The sequence below is a fragment of the Protopterus annectens genome, chromosome 6.part1 (assembly GCF_019279795.1).
Source record: "Protopterus annectens isolate FY-2018-M chromosome 6.part1, PAN1.0, whole genome shotgun sequence".
NCBI classification, from domain to species: Eukaryota; Metazoa; Chordata; order Ceratodontiformes; family Protopteridae; genus Protopterus; species Protopterus annectens.
The window spans coordinates 176662764-176685476 of NC_056738.1; the positions used below are offsets into that span (position 1 = coordinate 176662764).

The window sequence follows — 22713 nt, forward strand, 5'->3', positions numbered from 1 at the left end:
AATTAGTCAACATGACCGAATCAACTAGAGCCATATTTTACACCATAAAGTGGCTAGCTCTGCCACGGTGCACAGTCTGTGATCTGCATTCTCCTGTCTTGAAGATACTGCGCACCACAGTAGATGCCCAAAATGGTTGGTCTGTACAACTCTTTCCTTATAGGGCAGCATGTACAGTCTGTGCTACGGCCTACAACAGTTCACAAAATTACTCAGGTCTCTAGCACCCCAAGAAGAGGACGAAATGGTTGGAGATGAAAAATGGCAGTGCCTCGAAGCAGCATGTGTGAGGACTATATAATTGATATGTGACTGAGCCAGGTATGGAAATAAGGTACATAAGGAAAGCTGGTGGTGGAATGCAGAAGTCAAGGAAGTCATCAAAAGAAAGGAGTGCAGGAAAAAGTGGGAGACAGAAAAGACCAACCAGGCTAGGAAGGAATACTGGTTGGCTAACAAGCTAAGAAAGGAGTTGCAATAGCAAAGAAAAGGGCACTGCAGGAACTCTACCAGCTTCTGAAAAGTGACTCGGTAGGAGGCATAAAGAAACTACATCAGGTTGTAAGGCAAAGAGAGAGAAAGATAAAGAAGATAGACACCCTTCATAAGGGATGGCAGCAACAACCTGCTCACCAGTCCACAGAATATCAAAGGCAGATGGAAGGAGTATTTTCAGCAGCTTCTGAATGAAAAAATCCACAGAAGCTGTACTGCCCCAGGAACAGCTTATGATGACAGAAGAGCCCACCCTAAAGAACTGAGAACAGCACTAATGAAAATGAAGTCAGGGAAAGCAGCAGGCTCAGGATGAGGTCACAGCAGATATGACAAAGATGCTGGATGAAATAGGAGAGAAATGGCTCCTGAGAGTACTCATAGCACTGTGGAGAGAAAGGTGCATCCCAGATTACTGGAGAATAGCACACTAGTGCTAGCGTACAAGAACAAAGGGGGCATTCACAACTGTTGGCAGTACAGAGGCATCAGTCTCCTGTCACATTACATGAAAATTCTCGAGAGGGTGATTGATAAACAGATACACAGAGTTCTGCACTATGCATCAAATCCTGCAACTCCTTCAAGTCTGGTTGTTCAGGTTGTGACATTTTACTTTTCAATTGTGATAACAAAAACTGTTGGTATTTTAGCATATGAAACTGACAGTTTAAGGCCCTCATGGATAAGGTAGCCGAGGTATATACCTTTTTTCCCCACCTTTCTAAGGATCTGGAGTCTCTCTCGGAAGGTAATGGATTTTTAGCAATGGAGGCCTTAACTCCCTTGGGGCCCTGTGAGATGGTTTCTGGGTCAGCAGCATGGCTTTTGTATAGAAATTGGTGCGAGTCAGGAACCCTGTAGTACCTGTCAGGCTTAACTGGAGCTGGAGGTAGAGAGTCCGGGTTAAGGCAGGCCTCCGAGTAAACATCATCTAGGATGTCCAAGACAGGAGGTATAGCCAGAGGCCTGTGCTGAGGTAGCAAGAGAAATTCCCTGAGCCTTTTCTTGGAATCTGAATAATCTTGGCCTTCCCAGTGGAAGTGTTCCCTTAAGGTATGCAAAGTTTCCCCAAATGAGTAATCCTCTGGGGGCAGAAGGGATGGACTCCTCTGCATCAGAGTCTTCAAAAGGGGAGTAAGAATTTTCCTGATCATCAGAGTGCTCTGAAATAATGGAGCCCTGATCAGAGGAGGGGGAATCTTCCTCCACTCTGGGCCTTTTGTCCGGTGGGAGCTGAGAACCTCTGATAAGAGTAATTAAATCCTCAGCCATTTTAAGCATCTGTTTCTTAGGCATGGAGATGGGCCCTGTGTAGCTGGTCTCTTAGAGTGCATGGTTGCTTTAGACTTTGTGAAAGCCTTGATGGAGAAAGAAGAGGAAGGTCTGAAGACACCTTGAGTGGAGGTGGACCTGTCCACATTCTGAGTTTCAACGCCAAGAGTGGCTTCGGTATCTGTAGTCGGGGTGTGGGCCGAGGAACCTGCGACCTCGGGCACAGGAGACACCGTCAAAGAAGTGTCGTCGGTAGTCAGGGGCTGCGTAGGCGCCTCACTGAGAACTGGACCACGTGTAGTCTGCTTTGGCGTGGTGTCAGTAGAGGCCGCGGACCTCGTGTGTCGGTCCTTGTCTTTGCGGTTTTTAGACATAACTGGAGTCGGAGTATCCGACGACATAGTATAGTTAAATGCTTTCCCAAAATAATGCTGGGTGAACTCCGCCCGACGCTTAATAGTGCGTTTGTTGAATGTAGCACAAAAGCGACAGACCGAGACGTCGTGGTCTGGGCCTAAACAAGGTATACAGAGGGAATGGAAATCCTTATGCGGTATTTGCTTCCCACAAGAAATACAATTATTAACTTTGTCTGACATCGGTCTGAGGCAAGAAAAGTTTCCCCAACGGGGTACTTAGCTTTTAAGAAGACTTCGGTTCCAAATTTTCGTAATCTCAGGAGCTGGCCGACCAGCACTTGCGAACTGCTTCTGCTTCGGGCACCGCGCGGCAAGAAAGACTGAAGAAAATGGGGTCAGCTGGTTCCTTTATACCCCTGTCGCACTGACGTCAGGGAAGAAGCAACGACAACCGATGCTGGACCTAGACTTTGGAATTCGGCCAACCGAGGACCCGCCTGAAGGCAGGAGAACCCATCTGTTATGACAGCAGCTGTATGCACAATGAACATCTACTCAAGCACTAATACACTGGCCCAACGCTTCCGGGAATTCATCAGTTCCAATGTCCTGGACCAGCACATTCTGACCCCCACTACAGGAAGCAACATCCTTGACCTGGTTATTACTAATATGGGCGACCACTACACTAATAGTCAATGCCTACCTGGTCAGATCCGACCATAAACGAATGACCTGGAAATCCACATTTCATCCACACACCCCGCAAAGGTAACCACCTTGAAAAACTTCTCCAAAGCTGACTTTGGACTCCTAAAATAGAGGTGGCTAATTTCACGGCACCCATACCAATAGAAAATAGCTGCATGACTGCCGAATCATACACCAATGCACTGTACGAACATGTACATAAATGCATGGAACTAGCCATACCCAACTGAACCAAGACGCTCTCCTCCAAAAAAAGGAAGCCAGTTTGGTTGTCCCCAACCATTAATAAACTCTACAACAGAAGGAAGAAACTGTTGCAGAAAAAGGTGAAGTTCCAAGACTGGAAAAACTCCCTTATTAGCCTCAACAAAAAGTTGAGATCCCTCATCAAATCCTCTAAAGGTGAAGGCAGAGTCACGACAGACACTAAAAACAATCACAAAGCCTTCTATAGTTATATCAAGAACCTCCACGGCAATACCCAGATTTGCTATGAGTTACTGCACAATGGTACCTCCTACACTGGAGCCAACAGATATTGCCAACATACTGGCCAACAGATTCATTGCCAACTTGACCCCTCTCTCCCCCCTAAAGGACCAATCACAATACCGGAAGAATGCCAGGCACCCAACATTACTCCAGCATAGGTTAAAGCTGCATTGTCCAAGGTCAAGAATACAGCTTCCATGGGACCCGACAATATCCTTGGCTGTGTTCTACATGAACTACAAAGTGAACTTGCACCACATTTGTGTACTCTGACCCTGGAAATTATCGCCCCATTAGCCTGACAAGTCTAATATGTAAAGCTATGGAGTGCATCATCATGGACCTGATTTACAAAGATATAGGAAATCTCCAAACTCTGTACCCCACACAATTTGGCTTTCTGAAAGGGAGATCATGCCAGCACAACCTGATTGACTTCTTTGAGTCAGTCACCAGGGCTGTGGATGAAGGTAAAGCAGTGCATACAGCCTACCTTGATCTGGACAAGGTCTTTGATACCATTCCTCACTCAGGAATTATTGATAAAACTCACCAAACTAGGCATCAACCCCTATATCACTTTGTGGGTTACAAATTGGCTCACTGACGGAACACACAATGTGAAAGTAGTGAACTCCAAGTCAGACTACTGACCAGTCATGAGTGGAGTCCCACAGGGATCGGTCCTGGGTCCTCTCCTGTTCGGCATCTACTTCTCAGATGTCCAGGCCAACACAAAGGGAATCTGACTGACCAAGTTCGCAGACAACTGCAAGCCGGAAGGCGTTATTAACTCCCCAAGTGATGCAGGCATCCTACAGAAACGCCTCACTGAGACCAATGACTGGTGTCAAAACCATGGCCTTCAGCTTAACGCTAAAAAAATGTGTCGTCATCCCCTTTGGTAAAAACTCAGTCCCCACTAATTACCACATTGATGGGAGCCCACTGAACACTGAAGGAGTTATGAGATATCTGGGGACTCAGGTTGACAGCAACCTCTCCTTTGACCACCAAATTGTCACTGTTGTCAGAAAGTCCTTCTATGTGGCACATCTCATTACCAAGGGTTTTGCATTCAGGAAGAAAGAGGTCATCTCTCTCAACTCTTCCCTCATTAGACCAGTCATTGAGTATAATGCCCCATTTGACATGTACCTCACTAGACACCTGCAACAGCTAGAGAGGCCAAAGTACCACTCACAAAGAGGATCCTAGGCATTAAACACATGTCCTACATGGACAGACTCAAAAGACTCCAGCTATTCTCAGTCTCATTTCGCCTACTTAGGGGAGATCTCAGCTTGACTTACAAAGCCATGTCAGACCCACCTCTGTTAGAAATGCTACATCTAAAGAAATCCCAATCCTTCTGCACCACACACTCCAGAGACCTCAACCTCGTTACCACAATCAACAGAACATGCTGAAGGGGCAGGTTCCTTACCTAGAGACTGCCCATGCTCTAGAATAGACTTCTCATACATTTCAAGCAGAGCACCTCGCCGTCCCTCTAAGAGAAATCTTGATGAGTGGATGAGTAATAGAAAGTTCATCCCAGGGATCACTCCAGTGGCTCTACTTGACAGACGCACTGGGAACTAACGTCGGGCAGCATGATGCCAGGGCACTTCTTTGGGGTAGGCTTGTAAAGGCTCCAGGGCCATTAGCCTAGTACACACGTATGAACAATTTCTATTGTATTTTATTCATTTACTTTGTGCAGCAAGATTAGCCTGCACAGAACCAGAATCTAAGGAATAAATCAAATCAGAACTAAAACTGTATGCATTGTAAAAGTACAGTTAAGCCTCATTAATCTGTGGTATCTGGAACATCAGGACCACTGGTTTAGTGTAATTCAAGGGTATCCAGACAAGCCTACAGCAATCCTGGCAGTCACCAGTAATACTAAATTATTATTAAGATGCTGCTTGAAAGGTGGTATATTGTTGTCTCCATGCTATGATGTTTAAATGCTAATACACAACTAAAGGACTGCTAATTCACATAGTTACAGCTGCAATTTATTAAGAATCTCACAGAAACCAAATTTTATAAATATATAGATATGTACTCTCAAGTGCTGTAACAGGCATAATTTAAATGTTAGTACAATATAATTCTCACAGGGTACAAAATATCAGATTAAACTGCTTCTCTTTTAGTGAGCAAAATGAAAATTGTCATTTACACAGCAGTATTTTGCAACAGTGTGACTTCCTTTAGAAAACATGCTGTTAGTAAATTATCTGCTTTCCTACCATTTTAAAGCTGCTACAGCAAATGTATGTGCTTTTACCTTGTTTTAAAGCAAGCAGCCCATATTCCAGGAAGTTCTTGAACTTCCACAAGACTCTCTTCTGCTCCTCAGTCAGTTAATGACACACAAATTCAGGCCGCCCCTGTTTTTAACACATCTCTCCTCTGTTTGGGTTATCTCCATGTAATGACACAAGACTTCAGGCCACCCCCATTTTTAACACATCTCTCCTCTGTTCAGGTTATCTCCATGTAATGACAAGACTTCAGGCCACCCCCGTTTTTAACACATCTCTCCTCTGTTTGGGTTATCTCCATGTAATGGCATAAGACTTCAGGCCACCCCTGTTTTTAACACATCTCTCCTCTGTTTGGGTTATCTCCAGGTTACTCTTCCTCTAGTCATACTGCATCCCCTTACTTAGCTTGAAGCCTTTTCCATGTTGCTGTCACTCTTGGTAGTTAGTTCACACCCCAGGCTGATGCTGTCTTCTTCAAGAGGCGAGTATTGCCTTGGGATAATCTTTCTCACTCTCTCCTTGCATTTAGGACAGCATTTAAAAAGGATTATGTGCATGTGTCTTGACAGGAGCAAGCTGATTAAAGCACCTTCTCCACTTGAGTGATAGCAGGCATATCCTTGGGGTACAATATCTCGTAGCAATCTGTCAGACCCAGGGGTAGGAGTGGCTGCATTAACCATTCAGCTCGTACAATTGTTGGTAATAGGCCCCTATGGTCTACTCTGTCAGCTGTCTTTCCACCGACTCTAACAGAAGAGTCAGGGCTCCCTTTCTTCCTTTTGTACTGTAGACCATATTTATTTTGCCAACTAATTTTCCAGTATGACATCCTTTCTTCTAGACATCTCCCAGTGCCATCTAGGTACTGTCTTCCAATTGCGAATCTTGACAGGCATCACAATTGTAATACATCAAGTCATCCCACCTGAGGCTGGGTACTCTACATCTGAATCATGCCACAAGATTTCAGGACCACTCTGTCTTCAATGCATCTCATAGGAAGTACTAGGCTAGCTGTCCTTGCAGGACATTTTAAGCCTAGCCAATTTCCTTTCAAAGGTGAGAATCAAACAGTAAACCTTGTGTCTATGAGGTAAACACCTTAACCATCATAACAACCCCCAATCTCTCCACTGCTTTGTGGTAAGTCTGTCTCTCTCTATATCTTGGTACATGTCTTTCCATATGTCTCTCTCTTTCTCTGTCTCTTGCTCCCTCTCCATAATTCCTTACCTTGCCTTTAGGCAACTTCTAAGATTGTTTCTCTCTCTTTCTCTCGATACCCAGTCTGTATCCCAGGATGATGGTGGCTTTTTCAGGTTGTCAGCCTTGCCCTGGGCTGATTTGTTCTCACTCTGCTTATGCTTAGGGCAGTCTTTAAATGGAGGCTGTGGGTGTATCTTCAGAGGAATGCACTGGTTAAAGCACCTTTTTCTTCAATCAAGATACTCTTGAGCCAATCACTTAAGGTATTTTCCACACATGGGGCATTTAGGAGGTGCTGTATCAGAAACTTAATTGATAGTTTGTGAATCAAATTATAACATGAGCTCTCAGGCAAACTGTAACCATTAGGCGTGAAATCCAACTCGACAACTTCATTCATAGTGAACATGAGGCCTACAACTTAATTTATAACTTCAACTAAAATAAAACTGCAGTGCTACACCCACTGAAAAAGTTAAACTAATGGAAGTATTGCCATTGTTGAATTCTTTATAAAATGGCACTTGTGATTGTAATGGTTGCTCTATTTCTTTAGGCAATCACACTTGTGAAAGTAAAACAGTGTTACATTAACTTGTAACTAAAAATCAAAATAAAAATTTTGGAACCACTATCACTGTCAACAAGGATCAGGCACCCTTGCTGGTCTGCTTAACTAGACAACCGCTAAATAATGTCTTCATGGTAACCCAAACTCAAAAAAATGTACAAACAGAGTCATTAATACTTTTATTCACTTTCTGATCTATTTTTAACTTAGAACTGTACCTGCACTTACGTAGCACAGAGATCCACACTGTTCACACCAAGATAGTTATTTTAACTCTATCCAATCCATGTTATACTAAAACTCTGTGTACATGACTGATACCCAAATAATGTACGTATATTACTGCAACACTCCAAATTAATGTGCATGTTCTCTATTATTTTTATTTATGTTATGTGCTTTAATGTTGCCATTATTTATAATGGTATCAGCTGTGTTTACAATGTTTTTGTGGAGCTTTTCTCCCTGGGCCCCTGCTAAGGGGGTTTTCTCGTGGGGTATCCTGATCAACAAACAAAAATAAATACTTTTGAATCAGATGTTTACACACTGGCTCAAGGATGGATGATCTAGCAGGTTTATAATACAAAGCCTGTAATGCATGGTATGTGCTACAAATAAACAAACTGTTTCTATTTACTATATACCATTTCTACCTCCGTTGGTAGTACATCCACCAACTGTATCCATTTGCATAGAGTCAGGTACAGTCACAAATATTGCAGAAGAGTCAGATGATGTAATCCAGAACACAGCAGTTCAAATTTTTGAAATTTAATTTTGTAGGTTATTCTGTCTCTAGGCTGCATGGAAGTATACCATCTCATCCTATCCTTAACCAGCTTTGCAAACAGCACAATTCTCTGCTCATCTTCATTCGAAGACATATAGATTTCAAGCTCGATCATGCCAGGTAACTAGTGAGCTACCAGGGGACGTGTGAAGAGATGTATTGTGAGAAGAATGGATACCAGACCACGAGATTAACAGACATATGCATGTTTGTTGAAACAGTGGTGCAATTATGGAGGCTTTTAAAATTATGGCATATGAGAGTTCAACCATGGAGGAATTTAAAAAAATATTAAGGGGTATGAGAGAACAATTCTCTCTCCTGACTTTGTTTTGGCAAGTTGAAATGTTTAGATACTTGCACTTTAATTATCCATCTTTCTGTTAAGCTGGGTTTAGGTTTTTATTTCTTATATATGAAACGTTTTTTTTATAGCCCCCATGTTAAAGATGCAACTTCATCTTCTGTGGACTAAGACAAGCTATCAGCTCTGGTACAGGCCATTGATTTAGCACAGAATCACAGAACATGACAGACTCAAAAGTGAGCCATAAATCAAGTAGACAGGACAGACAGACCCATAAGTGTAATCATATGGCTCATTAAGTTAAGTAGTAGAATATGATAAAAATTAGTGTTGACTCAAAATATTTAAGTCTGCAAAGGAGAAGGTACACACAGGAAGGGGAATGAAGAAAGGACAAATGACTAGCCATATTTAATAAGAGTTCTTCACCATCAGCAAGTATTTGAGCTTATATGCTGCAAAACTGTTTTAATAAAATATAGCCCATAAGGCATAACAACGTACCCAACACTCTAGTCATAGGTGACTCTATAGTCAGGCACACTGGTGTTCCACTCACTAAACAAGGAGAAAGTTACTGTCAGCAGCCTGTCAGGTGCCAGGATCCGCCACATAACGCATGCACTCAGGTCACTCCACAATAAGTACAAATATGACACTGTCATTGTCCATGTTGGTGTGAATGACCTGAGACGTACCTCCCTGGACTACATGAAAAGAGACATGGAGGAGCTCTCCGATCTTGTATCCCAGGCAGGTATGACCCTAACCCTGAGTAGCATCCTGCCATCACCCAGAATGATATCACAGTACAAGGACAAAATGATGGACTTCAACAATTGGCTAAGCTTCTGGTGTCATTCTAAGGGGATCCAGTATTTGTCTGCCTGGGACGACATGGTCGACGATCCACGATGCTTTGCCAGAGATGGCCTGCACCTGTCGCCATTAGGATTCCGGATACTGGCAAAGGCTCTTGCCACCCCTATAGTGCCTTTTTTAGGCAAGGTTCAAATGACAAATTCACCACCATAACAGGTACAGACAAGCAAAATCTGAGGGCAATGCTACTCAATGCTAGAAGTCTAAACCTCAAAATGCACTCACTCAAGGCACTCCTTAAAATGGAGAACATTGGCATCTGTGCAGTGACAGAGACCTGGCTCAAAGCTCCAGAGAGCACCCCTGCATTACCAGGCTTCAATTCATACCACACCTTTCGGCCACCTAACCCAGAAAGAAGCACTAAAGGCGGAGGCGTGTCCATATTCATTAAGGGTATCCACACCTCCAGGATAGTTACACAGCATAATGCATCCGAGATTATCCAAGTGCAACTAACTCTGGGCAAGACCGCAATCCAAACTGCAGCTTGCTACAGACCCCCCCACCATGCCCCAGGATTCACACTCCTCATTTCTTGATACACTGGACAGTATAAGGGTACAACCCAACACCCTAATAATGGGCGATTTCAATTACCCTACCATTAACTGGGAAAGCTACTCGTGTACCAACTCTTTTGCTCAACGTTTTCTAGAATTCCTATATTCCAATGCCTTGGATCAACTTAGTCACACCCCCACCAGGGGCAGCAATATCCTAGACCTGGTCATTAACAACATGGGAAACCGGTGTTCCACACCAGAGGTCAATTCCTCGTTGGTCAGATCCGACCACAAGCTAATCAGCCTAGACATTCACATCCCACCCCCAATTAGGGAAACCATTGTAAAAAACTTCTCCAAAGCCAAATTCACAACTCTTAAGACAGAAGTGGCAAACTTCATGACACCCATGCAGACAGACAATAGAGGTATGACTGCTGAATCATACACAAATGCACTTTATAAGCACTTACACGACTGCATGGATCATGCTATCCCTAACAGAACCAAGATGTTATCCTCCAAAAAAAGGAAGCCCATCTGGTGATCCTCTGCCATAAACAAACTCTACAACAGAAGAAAGAAACTGTTGCAAAAAAAGAGTAAAATCCCATGACTGGAGGAACTCCCTGGTCAACCTCAGTACAAAGCTGAGATCCCTCATAAAATCCTCCAAAGCTAGTTACGAAAACAAAATTGCCACTGACTCTAAAGACAACCACAAAGCATTCTATAGCTAGGTCAAGAATCTAAATGGGAACACTCAGATCTGCTCTGAGTTACAGCACAATGGCACTAAATATACAGAACCAACTGATATTGCCAACATCCTAGCAGATAGGTTCAGTGCTAACTTTACCCCCCTCCCACCCCCTAGAGGGCCCATCTCTATACCGGAAGAATGCAAAGTTCCTATAATCACAGCTGCACAGGTAAAAAACACACTCTCCAAAGCCAAGAACACAGCATCCATGGGACCTGACAATATCCCAGGCTGCATTCTACACGAACTACAGAATGAACTGGCACCCTACCGAAGTACCATGTTCAATCATAGCCTCACCTCAGACTTTGTACCTACTGAATGGCGCACCGCGACAGTTATCCCACTCCACAAAGGGGAGCTACGACAGACCCCAGGAACTACTGCCCCATTAGCCTGACGAGCCTGGTCTGCAAGGCCATGGAACGTATCATTGTGGGACTCATAAACAAAGACATTGGTAATCTCCAAACTCTGGACTCTACCCAGTTTTGATATGTAAAAGGCAGATCATGTCTCCTAAACCTGATTGACTTCTCTGAAGCAGTCACCAAAAGCCATATATGAGGGCAAAATGGTTCACACAGCTTATCTCGCCAAGGCTTTCAACACCATCCCCCCACTCTGGAATTATAGATAAGCTCACTAAACTAGGTATAAATTCCTATGTCACAAGATGGGTTGCCAAATGGCTCATGGACAGAACCCACACGGTGAAAGTAGCGGATTCCAAATCCGACATCAGACCAGTGACAAGTGGAGTACCACAGGGTTCAGAGTCCTGGGTCCTCTTCTGTTTGGTATCTACTTTTCTGAAGTGCAGGCCAACACAGAAGGTCTTTGGCTAACAAAGTTTGCAGATGACTGCAAACTAGGAGCCATAATCGAAACTCCTAACGATGTGGACAAACTACAAAAGGGCCTCACTGAGACAGATACCTGGTGTCAAAGCCATGGCCTGAAGCTCAATGCCAAAAAGTGCATTGTCATCCCCTTTGGTAAAAACTCTGTACCCATGAACTACCACATAGCTGGTAGTCTACTTAATGCCGAAAATGTGATAAGAGACCTTGGGACACAGGTGGACAGTAGTCTCTCCTTTGATAATCACATCACCACAGTGGTCAGGAAATCCTTCTACGTGGCTCATCTCATCACAAAAGGATTCTCATCCAGAAAAAGAGGTCATTGTTCCCCTCTACTCATCACTCATTAGACCCATTATAGAGTACAACGCCCCTTTTGGTATGTACCTCACAAGACATCTACAACTGGAAAGACCACAGAAATACCTCACAAAGAGGATTACTGGCCTCAAACAGATGCCCTATGCAGACCGTCTCAAAAAACTACAGCTTTACTCCATTGCATATTGCCTACTCAGGGGCGATCTCTGCCTAACATACAAAGCTGTCAAACCCAGAGCTGTTGGACATGCTCCACTTAAAGAAATCCCAATCCCTCCGAGCTACACGCTCTAGGGACCTAAACCTTGTCACCACAATAAACAGAACATGCTGGAGGGATAGATTCCTGTCCCAGAGACTTCCCATACTCTGGAACAGACTACCTATGTCAAACAGAGCTCCTCATTAGCACTCTTCAAGAAAAATCTTGATGACTGGATGGGAAATGGGAAATTCACCCCGGGGATCACTTCTGTGGCTCTGCTCGACAGGGGCACAGGAAAATAATTTTCTTGGGTGGCGAAAGCCAGGGTACATGTTTTGGCTAGGCTTGTATGGGCCCTAGGGCCGATAGTTATATAGGTTCATAGGTAGGTACTAGGCTAACAGACATATGCACTTTAGAAAGCCATTACCATGAAGGGTTTCAAAACACCACATTATAGCTTTTCTTACTACACGTAGCTGAAAGCTGCATTTTTTCCTTGCACAATACATCTTTGAATGTTAGCATACTTATTGGGGGGAAAAAAAACAAGAAGCAGCAATGCTGACCTTACTTCAGAAATGAACTCGCTCCTAAATCTACTTTTACAATCTTCCTTCCGAATCCTTTTCAAACGGAAACTTGGTGAAAATGATTCTGATAGTAGTATATTCTGAATTTAAAACCAGCCCTTCCTAACCAGAATGTCCACTGTACCTGATACTATGGACTGTCCAAACAATCACCTGCATCTGTAAGGATTAAAAAGGGTCTTGATAATCACAAAGGAGGGAGTCCCCATTAAAAAATGTGGATGTGAAACCTTATGCTCTGCATATACAGAATGAATCAACTGAACTGAATCCAAACAAAATGACCAAGTCAGAAGATACAAGATGTACAGCTCAGGGGAGATGCAAGAAGGGTTTGCTTTTCACTGAAGGCATGGCAGGTGACTGAAATGGTATTTCTGAAGACAACTGAATGAAATAAGAAATATGTGGGACAGATGTCAGTGATGGAGCAAACAAGCTGCTGATTAAACAAGAATTAACATCTTATCCAGCATAGAAATAGGCAAACTCCATCCTCTGGAAATCAAATACACGAAACAAGAATATACCAAAGATCAACAGACTGCCATGTGGCTCTCTCAAGATTTTTTTTGAGATATCTTCTTGTTTGTCCAAGTTACATTTGTGCTTAGGATACATACACTGCTTTTAAAAAATGCAATCTGTCAAATGCACTGCCCCCAAAATTCATGGCCCTCAAAAGCAGAAACTATGGATGCACAGGTAACTATCAGTTTCAACAAGCAGCACTCCAACTCTTTGCAGAATCTACACATTCTCTTCAGAGGAATCACTACTGTACTGGTGAGCAGACTTCATGAATGGATCTGCTGGGAAGGGTCAGTCCATGGCTGAATTAGATTGTCACCAAGTACTAACAGAACAGACACTCCAACCAAAAATATACGACACTCAGGTGCGCTTTATCACAGCTCATCCACCAGAAAAAAAGTGACAGCTAAGGAAGACACATTTCACAGAATTCTACAAATATCTACAGAAAAATCGGTGAGGGAAAAGAGTCCATACTTCAAGTGGCCTCAAATGAAGTATCTTCAGTAGGCTGCCTCTTGGTACCAAGTGTTCAGCTGAAGAGTAGAACCAATCTATAGTCCACTTGGCCAGTACTGTTCTGATGGTACAAACCACTGTCCACTCACTCAAATTCAACAAATTCTGATTTCAGTAAAAAATTAAACCCTTCTTCCATGGATGTTTAATTTCTTTACTGTTGACAAAATGTAGCACTTTGGCATACTGTCTTTTGCTAGTCATGTGTACTATAAACCTCAGAATTTTTTGATGGAAAAAGTAAATAGTACAGCATCATGTGACTTAACTAAGCTTATTAAAGCAATGTTATACAAAGATGAAAATCGTTTGAGAAGGTAGCATGCTGAAGCCCTAAGGGTTCTGTACAATAAAAACATTGAAAAGTGGCAGCAGAAAGGATTTAATTTCTGTTTTTTTTTTTCTTTTTCTTCCATCTTTTAAAAGACCCTCTTGAATCAATTTCCTTTTATTAAGTCAGTATCATAATTCAGAATTTCTTCAGTCTCAACTTGATTATTATTTTCTGGGTCATGGGGAATCTATAACCTTGACAAGTATAAAGTGTGGAAACACACTGGAAAGGAAAACCAGTCCATTGCAGGATGCACACTTCACACCTACCCTACAGACAGTTTCACAGATTACTAAATTAAACTGCTTGTAAATCTTTATATGGATGGTAAAAGTACAGTTGTGTACCTACCAGAAATGTAGATGTTCGAGTGTATTGACTGTTGCAGTCATTACACTTGGGTTATCCTGCTGGCAGGCTACCCGCAGTCGGCCTGAATTCCAAAGTCCTTGTCCGGCGTTGGTTGCTGTCGCCTCTTCCCCGACGTCAGTGAGCCAGGGGTATATAAGATGCAGCCGATGCCATTTTCTTCAGTTTTTCTTGCCCCAGATGTCAGGTGGCACCAAGAAGTTAGGCAATACAAATTGCTTATAAAAACACACACTAAAATAAAACAATACCTTCATCTACAGGCAAATACACCACATAGGTTGTATAGGATAGAGAAGTATAGAGAAGTCCCAGCAAAGAAAGGGGGTTGGAGGGAGGGTAACCTGGACTGCAACAGTGAATACACTCGAACATCTACATTTATGGTAGGTACACAACTGTACTATGTTCATCGTGTTTCACTGTTGCAGTCATTACTCTTCGGTTGAATCCCAAAGCTGAGGTAGGGCGGCTGGGTCTAAATAGGATTCTGAGTGGCTAAGAGGCCCTGCAGAACTGCAGTGGCATAGCCTACTCTGGATTTAGAGTAAAGAGGTAAGTGATCATGCTTGATAAAAGTGTGCACTGAACTCCAAGTTGCAGCCTCCAAAATTTCATTGGTTGGTACTCCTCTGAGAAAGGCTTCCGAAGTGGCTGCTGCCCTGGTAGAATGTGGCCTAATATTCTTAGGCACTGACTTGCCATGCTGTGCATAGCAGAAACGAATGCAGTGTCCTATCCATTTTGAAATAGTCTGCTTTGAAATAGCCTTTCCTTGTGATCCTGCAGCATATGCTACAAACAGTTGCTCAGTTTTTCTGAAAGCTTTTGTTTTGTCCAAGTAAAAACGTAGTTGCCTGTGTATGTCCAAAGAGTGCAGAAGTCTCTCCCTTTTATTCTGGGGATTTGGATAAAAAGTTGGCAAATGAATGGCTTGGTTAAGAGCTACACTGGATACTACATTTGGCATAAATGTTGGGTTTGTCCTTAGAGAGACCCTGTCTGGATGAAAAATGATAAAAGGTTCCACTGCCATTAATGCCTGTTACTCTGAGACTCTTCTTGCTGAAGTTATTGCTAGGAGCAGAGCAGTTTTCCATGATAAGAATTTTATATCAGCTGTATTGGCTGGCTCAAAAGGGTGCAGTGTGAGCTTTTCCAAGACAAAGTTGAGGTACCATGTAGGTATCGGTACTCTCCTTGGGGGTCTTATGTTTTTTGCCCCTCTGAGGTACTGTCTTGATGAGAAGGATAGGCCTTTGTGTCCAACATCTCAGTTAGGTATTGTAAAATCTGAGGAATATTTGGAACAAGTGGTTCAAGTCCTTGTGCCTGGTTCCAAGCACAGAATCTCTTCCATTTTTCTGCATAAGATTTCCTGGTGCTGGGCCTCCTCGCTTCCAAAATGACATCCATAACAGCTTTAGAGAGAGGTGTGTTCTGAGTGGCTATATTATTTGCCATGCAGCCAGATTTAAGGTTCTGAGTTGGCTGTGCAGGATCTGATTGTTTTGCCGAGTCAGAAGATGAGGAATTTGAGGTATAATCCAGGCAGGGCCTTGAGACAAGCTCTTTAGGATTGGGTACCAGTGCTGGCGTGGCCAGTCTGGGGCAATCAGAATCATTTTTGGCTTCTCGTCTGACTTTTAGGAGTACCTTTGGTAGGAGAGGCAGTGGCGGAAAGGCATAAACTGTTAGGGTTTTCCAGCTGAATGATAGAGCATCCACTTTCCATGCTTGAGAATGATAAGTCCTAGTGCAGAATCTCTATAATTGTCAGTTGTGAGGGGAGGCAGAGATATCTATGTCTGGGCATCCCCATTTCCTTGTTATCATGCTGAAGACCTGTGGATCTAGTTTCCACTCGTGAGGGTCCATGAGGTTTCTGCTTAGTTAGTCTGCCAGAGTATTTTTCTTTCCTGGCAGGAATTGTGCCTGCACATGTACTTGATAGGTCAGTGCTGTGTTCCACAAAGTCATGGCTTGCCTGCAGAGGGGGTAGGAATGTGTGCCCCCTTGCTTGTTTATGTACCACATAACTGTAGTATTGTCTGTATTTAGCAATAATTGTCCTGGATGTAGTAGATCCTTGAAGGCTGTCAGGGCATTCTGTACAGCTAGCATCTCTTTTTGATTGATATGAAGATGCATTTGGTCCGTGGGCCACGTGCCCTGAATACATTTTCCTGCCATGTGTGCCCCCCAGGCATAATCCAATGCATCTGTTGTTAGTGTCTGCCTGGCCGTGGGTAAAGTGAAAGGCTGTCCCTTGTTGTGGTGACAGGCCAGTGCCCACCATCGAAACTCCGGTTGCAGGCAGGGAATACGAGTTATTATTGTTTCCAGGTTGTGGCAATGTTGAGTCCAAACACTTTTTAGATACCATTGTAGCTTCGTCATATGCAGTCTTGTATATGGAATTAGCAGGATGCATGATGCCATGAAGCCCAAAGCCTGCAGAATTTTTCTTGCAGGTAGCAGGGTCTTTGTTGCCATCATTTGAAAGCAATGAGTCAGTTGCCTTTGCTTGTCTGGTGTGAGATAAGCCATCTGGGCAGTTGTATTTAAGCTTGCACCCAGGAATATTATCTCTTGAGAGACACTAGTTTTGATTTTTCGTTTACTGCGTACCCTATGCAAATTAATAATCTTTTTACAAACGCCAGATGCTTTAATAGAATGACCTTGCTCTCTGCTTGAATAAGGCAGTCATCCAAGTAGGGATATATCTGAATTTCTTTTTGTCTGCAAAATGCAATTACTGGTGCCAGGCATTTTGTGAAGACCCTGGGCACAGTAGATAAGCCAAAGGGCAGTGCAGAGAATTGGTAATGCATTGAGCCAGCTAATAATCTGAGGTATCTTCTGCAAGACTGTCTGATTGGGACATGCAGGTATGCCTCTGTGGTCCAAAGTAACTAGCCAAGCCTTCTTGCCCAGCATGGGTCGAAGTTGCTGCAGTGTCAACATTTTGAATTTTGGAACGTCCAGGAAAGTATTTAGAATAGACAGGTCCAGTAGTGGTCTCCAAGCTTTGTCCTTTCTGGGTACCAAGAAAAGTCTTGAGTAAAATCCTTGCCCCTGCTCTTGCTGTGGTACTTTTTGAATAGCCCTCATGTCCATGAGAGCAGAAATTTGTTTTTGTGCCTCTGCTCATTGATTGTGTGGCAGGTCTGGCATACCTATTGACCTTGGTAGGGTGTGAAAGTGGAACCTGTAACCCTGAGAAACAATATTCAGAACCCATTTGTCATGGGTGATCACGTGCCAGTTTTGTGAGGAAAAGTACTAGTTTTCCCCCTAAGGGCGCTGCCAAAAGGTAAGTGCTTGGTATTTGTAGAGGAAAGTCATTGGGACTGTTTCCTATAAGGTTGTGATTTGTCTTCTCTGCCTTTGGGGGCTGAAGCACCCCATAGTTTAGGTCTGTATGAGCCTTGTGGCTGAGATCTGCCTTGTGGGCATCTGTATTTGCCTCTCTGTGGCTTGTCTGACACTGGAAAGGACCAATTTTTAGAAGGCCAGTTCCTGCTAAATCTAGGTGGCTGAACCTGTAAGAAATCCTTTACTGTCTACATTGATTTTGCTTTATCCTCCATTTTCTTTAACACCTCTTTTGCCTTAACACCAAACACAGTATCATGCTGTAATGGAGCATCCAATAATTTTGCTTTAACATGATCAGGTAAACTCTGTTCTTTTAACCAAGCATGCCTTCGAATGACAGAACCTGTAACTGCAGCTCTGCAAGATGCCTCTAATGAATCAAAACCACATTGCAAAGTATGTTGTCCCACTTGTTCAGCTGCATGCAATAAATCCTGCATTTCCTTGTTCTCAGGACATTCAGGACTTGTAAGCATTTTCTGTTTTAGCAAAGACATTAGGCATTGTTGATATTTAAGCATGTGAAACAGGCAGTTTAAAGCCCTTACAGCTAAAGTAGCAGAGGTGTAAACTTTCTTCCCCCATCTGTCCAGTGCTCTAGAATCCCTATCAGAGGGAACAGGGTTTTTTGCAGTGGAAGCCTTGACCCCTTTGGGACCCTGAGAAATAGTTTCAGGATCAGCAGCAGGGTTTTTATAAAGAAATTTATGAGAATCTGGAACCCTGTAGTACCTATCTGGCTCAACTGGTGCAGGGTGTAAAGAATCAGGAGTCAAACTGGATTCAGAAAAAACATCACCAACAATATCTAGTACAGGGGGAATAGCAAGAGGCCTGTGCTGAGGCAATAAAAGTGTCTCTGAGCCTTTTCCTGGATTCTGAATAATCCTGGCTCTCCCAATGGAAATGCTCCCTCATGGTCTGCAGGGTTTCCCCAAAAGAGTAGTCCTCAGGAGGAGAGGCTGAAGGGATAGATTCTTCATCATCAGAGTCCTCATAGGGAGGAAGAGAATATTCCTGTTCTGAAGAGGAATCAGAAGAAATAGAAACCTGGTCAGAGGAGTCATAGTCAGTGTTTGCCTAAGCCTTTTATCAGGAGGGGGATGGGAACCCCTGATCAAAGTAATTAGGTCCTCGGCCATTTTCAGCATCTGTTTCTTTGGCATGGATGACTGTCCAGGAGAATGCTGTACTTGTTTCTTTGTCTTTACAGGTGTTTTAGACTTTGCCTTAGCTGCTGAAGTGGTCTTGATAGTAAAATGTGTAGGTCTGAAAACACCCTCAGAAGCTGATGCCTGCTCAGTGGCTCCGGACCCATCTGAGGGAATTGTTTCCGTAGGCCTAATACCTTGAGTTACCAGAGGCCTAGTTGTCTCCACATGGGAGTCGGAGGTGGCCTGTGGCTCTGAGGTAGCGGTGGTCAGGGGCTGCGAAAGCACCTCACTGAAAACTGGCGAACCGGCGACTGGCCTACAAGAGGCTTCGTCGTCGGTTTTGGACCTTGGATGCCTGTCTTTTTATTTCTCCTTGCATTTTTTATGAGCTCCGGTCGTCGGTTGTTAGTTAAACCTTCGGCCAAAGTAATGTAAAGCAAAATCGAACCAATGCTTAATAGTGCATTGGTTGAATCTAGCACAAAACCGACAACTAGCAACGTCATGGTCAGGGCCTAGGCAAGGAATACACTAGAAAGAAAATCCTTAAGAGGTATTTGCTTCCCACAAGAAATACAATTGTTAACTTTTACTGACATCGGTCTGGAGCAAGAAAAAGTTTCCCCAATGGGATACTTAGCTTTATTGAAGACTTCGGATCTGAAATTCAATTTCAAAAATCCCAGGCGGCGGCCGACCAGCACTTGTGATCTGTTTTTACTTCGAGCACCGCTCGGCAAGAAAGACTGAAGAAAATGGCGTCGGCTGCATCTTGTATAACCCTGGTGCGCTGACGTCAGGGAAGAGTCGACAGTAACAGACGCAAGACCAGGACTTTGGAATTCAGGCCGACTGCGGGTAGCCTGCCAGCAGGATAACCCAAATGTAAGGACTGCAACAGTGAAACATGATGAACATCCAAGACAATAAAGAAAACCCAGACAGGCAGCTGTACAGAAATAATCCACACAAAAGATACCTAACTAGGGACCAAATTGGAAAATCAAGTGCTGTGAGGGACGCTACACACGTCACTCCCATTTTTATTTTCACCACTTATTTTTCATTTAATATTTATAGCTTCCTATAATTCTTTCCATACACACACAACTTTTATGTTCATTTATACAGATCTGTATTATCTGCCCTGCCCCCCGTCTACATGGTCTACGTTGTCTCCGCATTTGAACACCTATTACCCATCAGGAAAATGGTGCTTGCAATATTTAGTGCATACTAAAAGGAAGTGGCATTATTATAAAGCACGGCACACCTAATTTTTTTCTGTTAATAATTTTATCATCTTTCTTTTCACTGGAATGTCAAGAAATGGTACTTGGATTCCCAATAGCCTCACTTGTCACTTTAGATGATATTTCATCATACCACAGGAATAAGCCTTCCTAGGTCCAGAAGATTTACTTACACTCAGTTTTTACCACTACTATGAAGGGAAAAGTTCTCAACATTCATGGTTGTAATTTTAGACAATGGACAGTACATAAGGTCAGTACAATGTAATGAATCAGTTCCATTACCATTTTAACAACTCTGAACTTTTAATTACCTCTTCATGGCTTGCGTCTTTGGTCAAAAGGTGCAATATACATTTTTTTTCTAATGTATCAGGTTTAGAATGGTATATATACATCTCTGAATTTCTGCATTTACCTTTTGTGTTTGAAGATTTGCAGGACAACCCTTAGGAAAATATTGTCCTCAATCCTCTTTTCTTTTCTCTTTACCTTTTTAAATAAATCACAACAGATGCTTTTGCTAGGTCCATTGTGTGCCTTCTTCCTTGTCCTATAAGAAAAGCTGTCAACCTAACTCTTCTACAAGAGATTCAGGTAGTGCATTAATAGTAGACTTATAATGGTGCTGCAGGCTGGAATGGCTACAAAATAGGTTGGGGATTAACTATTGTGTTACCCAGATCATCTTTAAATAGAGAGACTGCTAAACAGTGTGAAAGCCTTCTATTCTATTGTATCAAATGGACAGGACCCTGAATGTAGACTACTCTGCTTCAACAATTAAAGACCTCTTAGCCACGTCATAAAGTTGTGTGTCAATAATTATTCAAAATCTTGCTCCCAAACCATCCATCTGCAATCACAAATGCATCCTCCCAGACAAACAAGTCCTATAGTTAGTCTGCATGACCAGCCATAACTGCCACAAATTAAGAGTTCTGCATGTATAGAAACTAAACAAGAAAACAGTAGCACATAAAGCTGCTTTGCTCACATGTCAAGGGAAAATATAAATAAAGGGCTATAGGGCTCAAGTCCTCTACCCTCTAACTGTAAATGGTAAAGTGCAGCAATATAACCAATACTTTGATATGCTATACAGGTCTTAAAGTAGCCATATGTGCCCTGAAAAACCTAAAGATAATTTTTGCTTACAAAGTGATTTCAACAAGGACCAATTTATTGTAGGTTTATAGGTTTGCATATTAACACTGTAATCTACTGATGTCACAAGATGCAAAAGTGACATAGTATTTTTTAATGCCGATAACATCATCTAATGATTTCAGTTGTTTAATCAGGAGTAGTAACTTGTTTTATAAATTAGAACAAGTTGCCAAATATGGTGTTGGCCACTGTATTTGTGTTCAGATAGTAGCTTGGAGACCAGAACTGATCACATTTCAGGAGTCTGTATGAAACCAAGCACATTACGATTACTTTTTATCTCATGCTGTAGCTTAAATTTTGTAGTCTCAATTTTCTCCATGAAAAATGCTTGCACTTTAGGTGTACAAGATGTACTGTTGGTTGTTATAAAAGCTGTAGTGCATCATCTGCACAGAGGATTAAGGCCATGAGCTGTTAATACCTGTAGTTCAGAGTTTGATTCCCTCAGCTTCTGTCTGCTTAATATACAACTCTGAGCAAGTCACTCAACCAGTGTTACCAGGTCACCCATGAAAATGAACATTTGTGTGTAGTGGGCTTACCCAGTGAAAAATAAAATAATGCAAGTATTTTTGTGGATCACCCTGAAACTCTTTTCAGTATTAGTAGAACTTATTTAAACACGTTCCTAAACACTGCAGAGAAAATCTGACCAATCACAAAGTTGTACACAAAAATATACAACAGAATCTCTTTTACCCAAATGTAACAAGACACAGGTTATATCATTTACATAATAAAATAGTATTAATTTTTAAAAACAAGCCATTAAGAATACAAAACTGTGTGGTGCAAAGTATTTGTTTATGCTTATTGGTCACTAGGACTTTAGAAATGAATCCAGTCCCATTAGTTATTCAAATCTTTCTTTGCATTATAAGAATTTTCTGGCAGAAAACAACTACATGTGGAATATGAAATAATTCATCAAAGTTGGGTGTATGCATCTCAAACTGCCTTGCTATTCAGGATGCACAGATTAATATATGTCAACGCTAGTATACTACCAGAAGAGGGCACTCCAAGGATAGGGGATGAAATACACTGGCACCACCTCCCTTCCACTCTCGCACAGTTATTTTGCACAGAACTATTCTGATTAACATTAAAATGCAAATGCAGCAACAACAGTAATATACGTGGGAAAGACAATATTTTTCCAGTACATTAAGTACAAAATTTATGCTCGAAAAAACATTACATATGTGATTACTTGAAAAGGAGAGGCGGTGCATGCTAATACTGGCCACAAAACTATAAATTACGTGCTAAGTTGGGAGTGTTTTAGACATGTGTGCTTTCTTGCACCACACACACTTTTGCACTGAGGTAACCAAGTTTCAATACTTGCGCAGTAATCAGT

At 42.5% G+C, this 22713-nt stretch overlaps 1 protein-coding gene across 5 annotated transcripts in view; it reads right to left on the reverse strand.

Annotated features, from left to right (window-relative positions):
* The window catches only part of TMBIM1 (transmembrane BAX inhibitor motif containing 1), a 1047780-nt gene that overhangs the window by 307773 nt on the left and 717294 nt on the right, over positions 1 to 22713 (reverse strand). The gene's annotated exons all lie outside the window — the stretch shown is intronic.